Source organism: Ranitomeya variabilis, chromosome 5 (assembly GCF_051348905.1).
Source record: "Ranitomeya variabilis isolate aRanVar5 chromosome 5, aRanVar5.hap1, whole genome shotgun sequence".
NCBI lineage: Eukaryota > Metazoa > Chordata > Amphibia > Anura > Dendrobatidae > Ranitomeya > Ranitomeya variabilis.
In genome coordinates this window covers 348096741-348108464 of record NC_135236.1, presented here as the reverse complement: position 1 = coordinate 348108464, position 11724 = coordinate 348096741, and positions in this window count along the sequence as shown.

Genomic DNA, 11724 nt, shown 5'->3' with positions numbered 1-11724 from the left:
AGCAAGGAAAGCCAAAACTTTTTCCTGCTGCTCCAGCTTTAGAAGCTGTTTTCCTACTCCCAGATAATGGAGCCTTCGAGGCCTTGTGTAGCCTGACGATGACGCTGGCTCAACACCTCCAGCCTTAGGTGCTATTGTGCTTTTGCCACTACGACCAGATGCACCACCACCACCATCAGTACCAGCTGGCAACGACCGCCCACGGGCTCTTCCACCAGACTTCCTCATTTTTTGGAAAATCTAACCAAAATAACAACCGTTATATGGTACTGTAAAACATGGTAGAAGGTGTACATAAACTTGTTGAGAATTTAAATCTCCCTTTTTTTTTGGGAGACTGAATTAAAACTCAGGCCCAGTGTATAAAACAACACAATGTAAGTGGCAGAAAGTGGCTGGCTGATATACGACAAACTAACAGGACTGAAGTATATCCACTTTGTGAGAATCTGAATCTCCTTTTTTGGGGGGAGACTGAACCAAAACTCAGGCCCAGTGTATAAAATAACACAATGTAAGTGGCAGAAAGTGGCTGGCTGGTATACGACAAACTAACAGCACTGTAGTATATCCATTTTGTGAGAATTTGAATCTCACTTTTTTTGGGGGGAGACTGAACCAAAACTCAGGCCCAGTGCATAAAACAACACAATGTAAGTGGAAGAAAGTGGCTGGCTGATATATGACAAACTAACAGGACTGTAGTATATCCACCTTGTGAGAATTTGAATCTCCTTTTTTTGAAAAGACAGAACCAAAACTCAGGCCCAGTGTACGAAACAACACAATGTAAGTGGCAGAAAGTGGCTGGCTGATATATGACAAACTAACAGGACTGTAGTATATCCACTTTGTGAGAATCTGAATCTCACTTTTTTTTGAGGAGACTGAACCAAAACTCAGGCCCAGTGTATAAATCAACACAAAGTAAGTGGCCGAAAGTGGCTGGCTGATATACGACAAACTAACAGGACTGTAGTATATCCACTTTGTGAGAATTTGAATCTCCCTTTTTTGGGGGGAGACTGAACCAAAACTCAGGCCCAGTGTATAAAACAACACAATGTAAGTGGCAGAAAGTGGCTGGCTGATATACGACAAACTAACAGGACTGTAGTATATCCACTTTGTGAGAATTTGAATCTCCCTTTTTTGGGGGGCAGACTGAACCAAAACTCAGGCCCAGTGTATAAAACAACACAATGTAAGTGGCAGAAAGTGGCTGGAAGATATATGAAAACATACAAGGACTGTAGTACAATATCAATCTCCCTACAATGATCTCAGGACAAGTATGGCAGCAATAAAAAGGACTGCTGCACAAAAAAGTGCACTGTGGACAAATAAACAAGATAACTGTGCTGAAAGGAGCAACAGGATTTTTGCTTTTAAAATAGCAGTTGGTTTGCACATCAGCGTGCAAACAGCAATGCAGCTATCAGGGAGCCTTATAAGGCAACCTAATAAGCTACAGAGCTGATGCACAAAAATATAGCCCCCACTGTCCCTGCAAAAAAGAGGTGGTGTTGGACAGTGGAAATCGCTACAACACAAGCGGTTTGGGGGTTAATCTTCCCTCGCCAGCTATATCCCTTCTTCTGACGAAGCTGCAGCTACCTCTCCCTATGCTAAGATCGGCAGAAGTAAGATGGCGGTCGGTGTGCACGCCCCTTTATACCCCCTGTGACGCTGCAGAAAGCAAGCCAATCACTGTCATGCCCTTCTCTAAGATGGTGGGGACCGAGACCTATGTCATCACGCTGCCCACACTCTTCATTGGCTGAAAAATGGCGGTGAAAGCGTCATATGAAACGCGACTTTGGCACGGAGATCGCCGAACTCATGGCCGATCCCACACTAGGATCTGGTCGGGTTTCATGAAACCCGACTTTGCCGAAAGTCGGCGATTTTTGAATTTGTCCAATCCGTTTCGCTCAACCCTAGTGTTTATAAAGACTATCAAAAAGTATTTGCATAACATTGGGCTATGAGCCAGATGTCCAGCTACAGGTGCTGCATTGACCTCACGCCACTATTATCAAAAGCAATATGGTGCAGTACAAGATGGCATTGGAGGCTGGAATCAAGCAGTGAGACTGAAATGGAGCAATGGAGAGCTGGAATGGAGATGAAACATTTTCCATGATGCGTCTTGCTTTTGCCTTGAATGCAATTATAAGCTGAAATTGGTCTGGAGACTACCTGGGCAACATCATGAAGAGGCCTTTGCGTGAAAACTTAATACCGGTCATACTTCTAGGATAATGGTGTGTGGTGGCATAATGTATGGTGGTAGCCAGATCCCTTAAGTCTTCATTCCTGTTATATTACAGCTGTGTATTACATTGATTTGGTCATGGAATGATCATTTCTTTAAAGGGCCTCAATGGGCAGAACTCATCATATACTGAGAAACGTTTTCAAGGAAATAATGAGAAAATGAACAAGCAAACTTAGCTTCTCATAGCAGAAGACTGGTCACAAGGAATATTCAGGAGAGCACAGAATCAAGACTGAATACACCGACAGCAGGCGACAAGTAAAGGTCCAGGTGAGTTAAATAGCCCAGCCTAGCAGGAAATGAAACAGCTGAGCCCAGCCAAGACCAGCCATATCGCTAAAGGCCACCAGAGGGAGCCCAAGAACAAACTCACACAGTACCACTCATGACCACAGGAGGAAGCCCGAGAACGGAATTCACAACAGACTACCTCTTGAAGCTCATCAAGAGAATGCCAAGAGTGTGCAAAGTAGTCAACAAAGCAAAAGGTGGCTACTTTGAAGAACCTAGAATATAAGACATAATTTCAGTTGTTTCACACTTTTTTGTTAAGTATATTATTCCACATGTGTTAATTCATAGTTTTGATGCCTTCAGTGTGAATGTACAATTTTCATAGTCATGAAAATACAGAAAAATCTTTAAATGAGAAGGTGTGTCCAAACTTTTGGTCTGTACTGTATATATTTATATTTCATAGAGAGTTAGGTAGCAGAATAGCAGATAATTCCATTGTCGGCTTCTGTAAAATCATTGCAGAAGCTGACAGGATGTGACACATGGTTTACATACAGTAAACCATTGCATATCAGTTAGATTTATATATCTCCCTGACTAATAATTTTAGTACTATGTGTTTTTTAAATTTTGGAGATGTAGGTGTTAAATTAACAAATTTATTCAGGGAAAAAAAAATTGCGTGGGCTCCCGTGCAATTTTCTTCACCAGAGAGGGAAAGCCAGTGACTGAGCGCAGATATTAATAGCCTAGAAAGGGACCATTGTTATTGCCCCCCTGGCTAAAATTATCTGCCCCCAGCCACCCCAGAAAAGGCGCATCTGTAAGATGCGCTAATTCTGGCACTTAGCCTCTCTCTTGCCATTGTCCTGTAGTGGTAGCATATGGGGTAATAAGGGGTTTATGTCATTGCTATTGTAAGGTGACATTAAGCCCGGTTAATAATGGAGCGGTGTCAATAAGACACCTATCTATTATTAATCCAATAGTATGAAAGGGTTAAAAAATACACACACATTAAAAATAAAGTCTTTTAATGAAATAATTAAACACAGAGGTTTTTCATCTTTATTACACTCCCAATCCAAGTGAAGCCCTCGTTCTCCTGTAAAAAAATAAAAAATAAAAAAGCAACAATATTCCATACCTGCCTGCTGTACAGTCAAATCCCACACTGCAATCCATTTCAAGGGGTTAAATGGTTTACAACCGGGAGCTGTGCTAATGCTACCGTCCCTGCTGTAAACCACTGTGTATTGATCAGGCCTCCCCGCCTGACCAGACATGAACTCTGTAGCTTGGGAAAGTTTCTGAACTTTTTCCCACGCTGTCAAGTTCACCTCAGGTCAGACGGGGCCGCAGCGCAGCCTCAGTGACAACAGCTGATGTCACTGAGCATGTGCAGATTCACAGTCTGACCTGTGGTGACCTCAGCAACATGGGAAAAACTTCAGAAACTTTCCCACGCTATAGAGTTCATGTCCAGTCAGGCAGGGAGGCTGCGCAGGCAGCTTTTCATTCATTACACAGTGGTTTACAGCTGGGGTGGTAGAGCTCCTGGTTGTAAACTATTTAACCCCTTGAGATGGATTGCAGTATGGGACTTGACTGTATGGTGAACAGGTATGGGATATTGTTGCTTTTTATTTTTTACAGGAGAACGAGGGATTTGCTTGGATTGGGAGTGTAATAAAGATGGAAAATCTGCGTGTTTAATCATTTCATTAAAAGACTTTATTCTTAATGTGTGTGTATTTTTTTAACCCTTTCATACTATTGGATTAATAATAGATAGGTATCTTATTGACACCTCTCCATTATTAACCAGGCTTAATGTGACCTTACAATAACAAGGTGACATTAACCCCTTATTACCCCATATGACACCACTACAGGGCAGTGGGATGAGAGAGGCTAAGTGCCAGAATTGGCCCATCTTATAGATGCGCCTTTTCTGGGGTGGCTGGGTGCTGGTATTTTGGTATTTTTAGCCCGGTTGGGTCAATATCCATGGCCCCTTCCTAGGCTATGAATATCAGCCAGCAGCTGTCTGCGCACCCTTTCTGGCTATTAATTATAAGGGGACCCCACATCATTTTTTAAAGGCTAAATATACAGCTGCAGGCTGATATTCATAGACTGGGAAGATCCATGGGTATTAACCTCTTCCCAGGCTACAAATATCGGCCCTAGCCATCGTCTTTCCTTCTCTGGCAAAGAAAATTGTGTGGGAGACCACGCAATTTTTTTTTTGCTTGTAGGATGAAACTTGTGGAGCCAATAAATAGGCTTCCATATTATATATTCATGATTTTCTCGGGATCCACTATATGTCCATTTTGCAAGCCAGTGAGAAAATCTCGCCATACGGATATCACAAGGGTTTCACTCGGATCCTTAGATGCAAGAAAATTGCATTCTCGCAGTGCACACGGATGACATACGGATCACTGTTCAGGGAACATTTCTGCGATTCTCGGCTGTGAAAAACTGACAGATTTTTTATACGCTATGTGTGACGCTGACCTTAGCGACAGGATGCCAGTCGCTGACTTGATATACGGCAAGGTCTCCCACTTTCAGCTCTTTCCAGTTTAGCTGTAGACCAGTATTTTAGGCACAAAACAACACTGAAGTCAGAGACGTTGATTAAATCACTGGACACCAGGTACTTGAATCAGAAATATTCCCATTAACCTATTAACCCATTCATTTTCATAGTTCACGAAGGTTGCTTTAATTAATTTCTTCAGTATCCATCACCTATTGTGATTTTTTTAATTGATTTGATGACTACAGGCAGTAACTACCCTTTTTTTGGTCCTAATATCACAATGTGCACAATTCCTATGATGTGACATCACTAAGTGCATTCTGTCCGCACGGTGACGTAATAACCTGTTATTCTTGTATTTTGACATCACTATGTGCATTATGTTTGTTCTGTTGTGTGCATTGGGTGGATCAGTGCCAAAAACAAGATTTTTTAACACCTTCCTGACCAGATGATTTTTCATTTTTGCGCTTTTGTTTTCTCCGCCTCTTATTCTAAGAGCCATAACTTTTTTATTTTTCTGTCCAAGTACCTGTGCGAGGGCTTGGTTTTTACAGGGTGAATTGAATTTTGAATGGCACCATCCGTTTTATCATGTGATGTACTGTACAATGGGAAAAATAATTCAAGTGTGGAAAAATAATGAAAAAAAAAGCACAATTTTTTTTTATTTACAACATTAATGCTATAGTAAAAATGACCTGGTAATATCATCCTCCAGCTCAGTATGATCACACAACTGCCAAACATGGATTGCTTATCATTTATTGAAGTGTGGCAAAATAATGAAAAAAAACTTTTTTTATTTACAGCATAAATTTTATAGTAAAAAATTACCTGGTAGTATGATTCTCCAGCTCAATATGATTACACACATACCAAGTATGGATTGTTTTTAATTTATTGAAGTAATGAAACAAATTCAAAAATGTTTTAATTTTTTTTTTCTTGTGGTACCGTTTTCCTGAAAGCTGTAAAGTTTTCAATTTTCAGGATATGGACCTGTGTGAGGGCTCGTTTTTTGCACTCAAGTCGCTGCTTATATTAATATCACATTGGTTTAGATACAATGTTTTGATCGCTTGTTATTACATTTTTTGTGTTATTACAGTGGCAAAAAAACGTATTTACGCTTCAATTTTTTTTCTCGTTAAGTCATTTACCAATCAGAAGAATTTATTTTATTTTTTGATGGATTGGACTTTTACAAATGCAGTGATACAAAAGATGTGTATTTTTTATGTATTTATTAATTTTTAATGGGGAGAAATGAGATGATTTGAACTGTTATATTTTTTAAAACATTTTTTCACATTTCATTGTACTTGTTAATCCGATTTGAAGTTGTGATTCACTCACTGATCAGCATTGCTATGTATTGTGAAAATGATGGTCTCCCACGAACGTCAACAACAGGTTGTCTTTCACAGGAGTACCGTGCTGATAGGCACATGGGTCTTCAGGAGGCGTCATATAAAGTACCAGTATGCAATATATCAGTAAGGGGTTAAAATGTTTTTATGCATAGCTTTCTTTTTTAATAAGGTGTTTTTAGTAAAAATCAGCCGTGCTTTTCTAGTCACATACAACATTTTTAAAGTTAAAGTTTTAAAGTTGTGTATGATTAGTATAATACACCCTCACCAAAACAATTAATCATTTGCTCTCTGAAAGATAAAGTCATGAACACTTTTACTTATGCAATGTTTTGCTCCGATACTGAAAAATAACTGTTTTAATTCACATGCAATATGTGACCTCTGTTTTACAACAATGGATTTTTTTTTATCATAGATCAATAGTACACATGAAAATAAGAAAAGTTGTAATACAGCTTATCAGAAAAATCTGCTTTTTTCCCCTCCAGTACTAATCTTTCATTCTCAATATTCTCAAATCATGGGTAAATTTTGTCTTCAGTGAAGACAGACATAGGAGGTGGGACAAAGAAGGATGCACACAGGCATTCTGCTATAAGTTCTCTTGAAACGATAGTTACACCTTAAGTGCTCTTGGAGAGTGAAAGCACTTTCCAATCTTTGCCTCCCTTAGCTTTTTTCCACATCCAGCCCAACCTTCTTCTGCTTGATTGACCAGCATACACAGCAGGTAAAAATGTAAGTCAAGCAGATGAAGATGGGGCTGGGTAGAGAACTAAGCCAGTGAGGTGAAGTCATGGGAAGTGCTTTGGCTCTCCAAGAGCACTTAAAGGGAACCTGTCACCCCCCCCCCAGGCGTTTGTAACTAAAAGAGCCAACTTGTGCAGCACTAATGCTGCATTCTGACATCACTTGATGTCTTGTTTACTGCGCCTGTGTGCACCCGCGGGATCTTGGGCCGCACGTGCATGCAGGTGCAGTAAACAAGACATCAAGTGATGTCAGTTGTTGGGCAGCGCGAACTGCGCATGCCCAAGGCAGAATATGACCACGCAGGTGCCTGGACAACTGAATAACGCCGAGGAGGCGGCGCTCTTCTCGCAGAGTAACTGCTGTGTTGTGTCTGGATGAGGGGGGAAAGACCTGCCTCCCTGGCGATTTCACAGGTATGAGGGACCAAATTCAAAAGCGATTATTTCTGCAGTGCAACGAACAATAACTAAAAGAGCCATCTTGTGCAGCACTAATGCTGCATTCTGACAAGGTCGCTCTTTTCGTTACAAACGCCTGGGAGGGTGACAGGTTCCCTTTAAGCTGTATTTGCATATAATAATCTTTTATTTTTATTTTTATATAGCGCTAACATATTCCGCAGCACTTTACAGTTTGCACCCATTGTCATCGCTGTCCCCGATGGGGCTCACAATCTAAATGTATTAAAACTTCAATTTTTTCAGTCAGGAAGCAACAAATTACACCAGTAAAGGGAGGGATGACATCATTTATCAAGGAGCCACAAGCTCACATAATAGTTGAGGGGGATCATTCCGACAAATTCTTAAAACATTTTTATGTATAACGAGAAAAGTAACACATTTGTGTTAAATCATCAAACACTTTATTTTTTTGTATCTAAAAATGTTACCAGGCAATGATTTGCAGTAATATTTGGTTTGAATTGAATAATGAATTGTTAGAGAGAAAGTATTTTAGTGTAATGTCTATTGTGCACAAAACTGGATAATGGTAGATACTTACATTCTTTTGTTCTAAGCTGGTCTAAGCTGTCATCAAACTATGTAGTGTTTTGTATAAATATATGCAAAAAGAGTGTGAAGCCGGTGCCAATATCTTGATTGTTAAGTGTCTAGTCAGTGCTGGATTGCATCATTTTGTTGTTGTTTTTTATATCTGTGGTTGAGGAATTTAACTGAGGCTCTTTAGATAAATGATGATGGTTAGATAAGACTGGATTTTGTATTTTGAGAATTTCCTGTGCTATAATGTATTTTGGTCTTTGTTCTGTGTTGTTTGCTGCTCATGTTGTGATTTTACAGGATCTGCTTCCAATTTATAGCTTTAAAATGTGAAATTTCAATAGAGCTTGTGAGAGATTTTCCCACACAGTTTAAAAATTGTGAGATAAGTCACTAAACATAGCAAAATCAAGGTCTGTAGATGTGAGAGGAGATACTTCTTTAGGAGTAGAGCATGGATCAGTATGGTAAGAAGAAAGTGATATGCTATGACTAGTGATGAGCGAGCGTGCTTGCCACTACTCGGTACTCACCCGAGTATCACTATGCTCGGTGTATTCGGCGAGCACCGAGTATTTCCGGGATTATCCGCCGGGAGCTCTGGTCTCCTCCTTTTAATTTTGTTGCTTTTTAGAGCGCTAATCAGCATGCAGGGATTGTCTGCCATGCACTGTAATACCGCAGCCATCTTTGTTGTGGTATTACAGGGACTGGCTGGCCACACAGCGTCATCAGGTCTATAAGAGGCCTGACACCGCCCTGCTCACAGCATTCTGCTCCGGACTAAGGTAGTGTAGGGAGAGCTGCTACCGAGATAGGGTCAGAATCATCCTTTTAATAGTTAGTGTGGGTCTGCTAGTGTTCAATGCACAAATCCTGATAAACCAACAGTCCCTTTTAGTGCTAATTCGGGGGTACATAGATTCAGCCCTAGATAGGCAGGGGTGTCTATGTGCACATATCCACATCAGTGGAGTGTATGTGATTATATAGATCTCACTGCATACCTCAAAAAGCTCCATTATTGTCTGCTGCTGCGAATTTTGTATAAATGTAGCTGCAGGTATCCGTGGTAATTTTTAGTTTTTTTTGCAGCTTATACCTGCTAATTTTATTAGAAAGCAATCCATAGCCCCCTTTTTTCTACATTTATTTGCTAGGCCACGCTGCAGACTATAGCCAGGTCATTGCAATACAAGAGCGTGAAAATCTAAAAATTTAAAAAAAAATTTGTCACAGGCATCAGATGTGAGTGCGCAGAAAAATCTGGCTTTTTTTGATACTATATTATTTTTGGAGTGTCTTACAACCTTTTTGGACTTGGCCCCAAAACATGTAGCTACAGTTCTTATATGTATCACTGTGATTTGTATGCCACACACATCACATATCATTGCACTAAATATTTAAAAATGTTAGTACTCCATTTTTTTTTTAGTGTCATAGCCTACTTATTGACATCAAGGCCACATTTTGATCAGTCTGTTATCTCCGTCTGACACCTGGTCTATCTGTGGTCTCCAAATTCTTGCTTTTCAGGCATACATTGCATTTTTTGGACTGCTAGCCTTGGTCTACTCAGTATTTAGTGTTAGTGGTTTAAAAAAAATATTTTTTTTTTAAAAGGCTACATATTTTAAAAGTCTGTTATCTCCGTCAGACGCCTGGTGTATCTGTGGTGTCAAAATCCTCACTTTGCAGGCATACATTGCATTGTTTTGTCTGCTAGCCTTGGTCTACTCATTATTTTGTTGTTTAATTTTTTTTTTTTTTTAAAGGCCACATATTGAAACAGTCTGTTATCTCTGTTAGATGCCCAGTGTTTCTGTGGTGTCAAAATCCTCTCTTGCAGGCATAGATTGTATTTTTTTTGTCTGCTAGCCTTGGTCTACTCAGTATTTAGTGGTTTAAGAAATTAAAAAAGGCCACATATTTAAACAGTCTCTTATCTCCGTCAGACGCCCGGTGCATCTGTGGTGTCAAAATCCTCACTTTGCAGGCATACATTGCATTGCTTTGTCTGCTAGCCTTGGTCTACTCATTATTTTGTGGTTTAATTTTTTTTTAAAAAAGGCCACATATTTAACCAGTCTGTTATCTCCGTAAGACGCCTGGTGTATCTGTGGTGTCAAAATCCTCGCTTTGCAGGCTTACATTGCATTTTTTGTCTGCTAGCCTTGGTCTACTCAGTATTTAGTTGTTTATTTTTTTTTTTTTAAAAAGGCCACATATTTAAACAGTCTGTTACCTCCGTCAGATGCCTGGTGTATCTATGATGTCAAAATCCTCCCTTTGCAGGCATACATTGCATTGAAGTCACTTAGCCACCACCACATCTTCCACACGGTCAAGTCTGAGTAGCCGTGAATGTGGACTGCATATTACTCACCTTGATCCTCCTTCCTCCCACTATGCCGAGTGCCCTGAGACAACTAATCCCACACTTGGACACTCCGAAGAGCTGTTCAGTTTTCCCTTTAAAGATTCTGGACTCTCAGCCGGTCACCTTGAAATGGGGCCAGATGAAATCGCATGTAGTGATGCCCAAAGATTTGAACTGCCATGGTCACATGAAGGCAATGGTGGGAAAGTGTCACAAGAGGTGGACAATGAGACACAATTGCCAGAATGTCAGGAGGAGGAGCAGGGTGCGGTTGTGGATGAGGAGGTGGTGGATGACATAGTAACTGACCCAACCTGGCAGGAGGACATGCAGAGCGAGGACAGCAGCACACATGGGGAAGCACTCATAGCACCCCAAAAGGCAGGAAGAAGCAATGTGGTGACTACAGACAGAAGGCGTGCATTCGTTCCCCATAACACCAACATGACGGAAGTTGCCATTCCAACTGTTAGATCCTCCCGAGTCTGGTTATTTAAAAAAAAACTCTGCCAATAACCTCAAACAGGCCACTTACAGCACCTGCCATGCCCGCATCAGCAAGGGTAGCAAAGCAAGCAACCAGCCTGACCACCGCCAGCATGATCAGGCACATGACAGCAAAGCACCTGACTTTGTGGGCCGAACCTCAGGCTCCAGAAACACTGTCTGCAGGTGATACCACTGCTTCTTCCACTGTGCATGTGAAGATGCCTCATGCCCCGCACCTGTTGTTGCCCACAGTCAACCAGCACCATTATCAAGCCCATTCACATCCTTGTCCCAGTGCAGCCTCCAGTTGTCTGTACCCCAGTCATTGGAACGCAAGCGGAAATACCCAGCCAACGCCCCACTGAGTCACTTTTCACGGACAGTCAGGATAGTCGAGTCAGAGGTCAATAGCAAGAAGGGTGAGTCATAAACAGAGGAAAGAGACAAAGTTGTAGTCAGGTAACGGTCTGATGTGAAAATACCAGGAGAATAGCAGATCAGAGCAAAGGGGTTAAACAGACGGATGTTTAAAACGAAGTCCAAGGTCAGGTAGCAATACACCAACAAACAAAATACAAGGCACAAAGTAAACCAACCACACTTAGCTGAAGCTACGACTGACAGCTAGCTGGGACTTCTGTGGC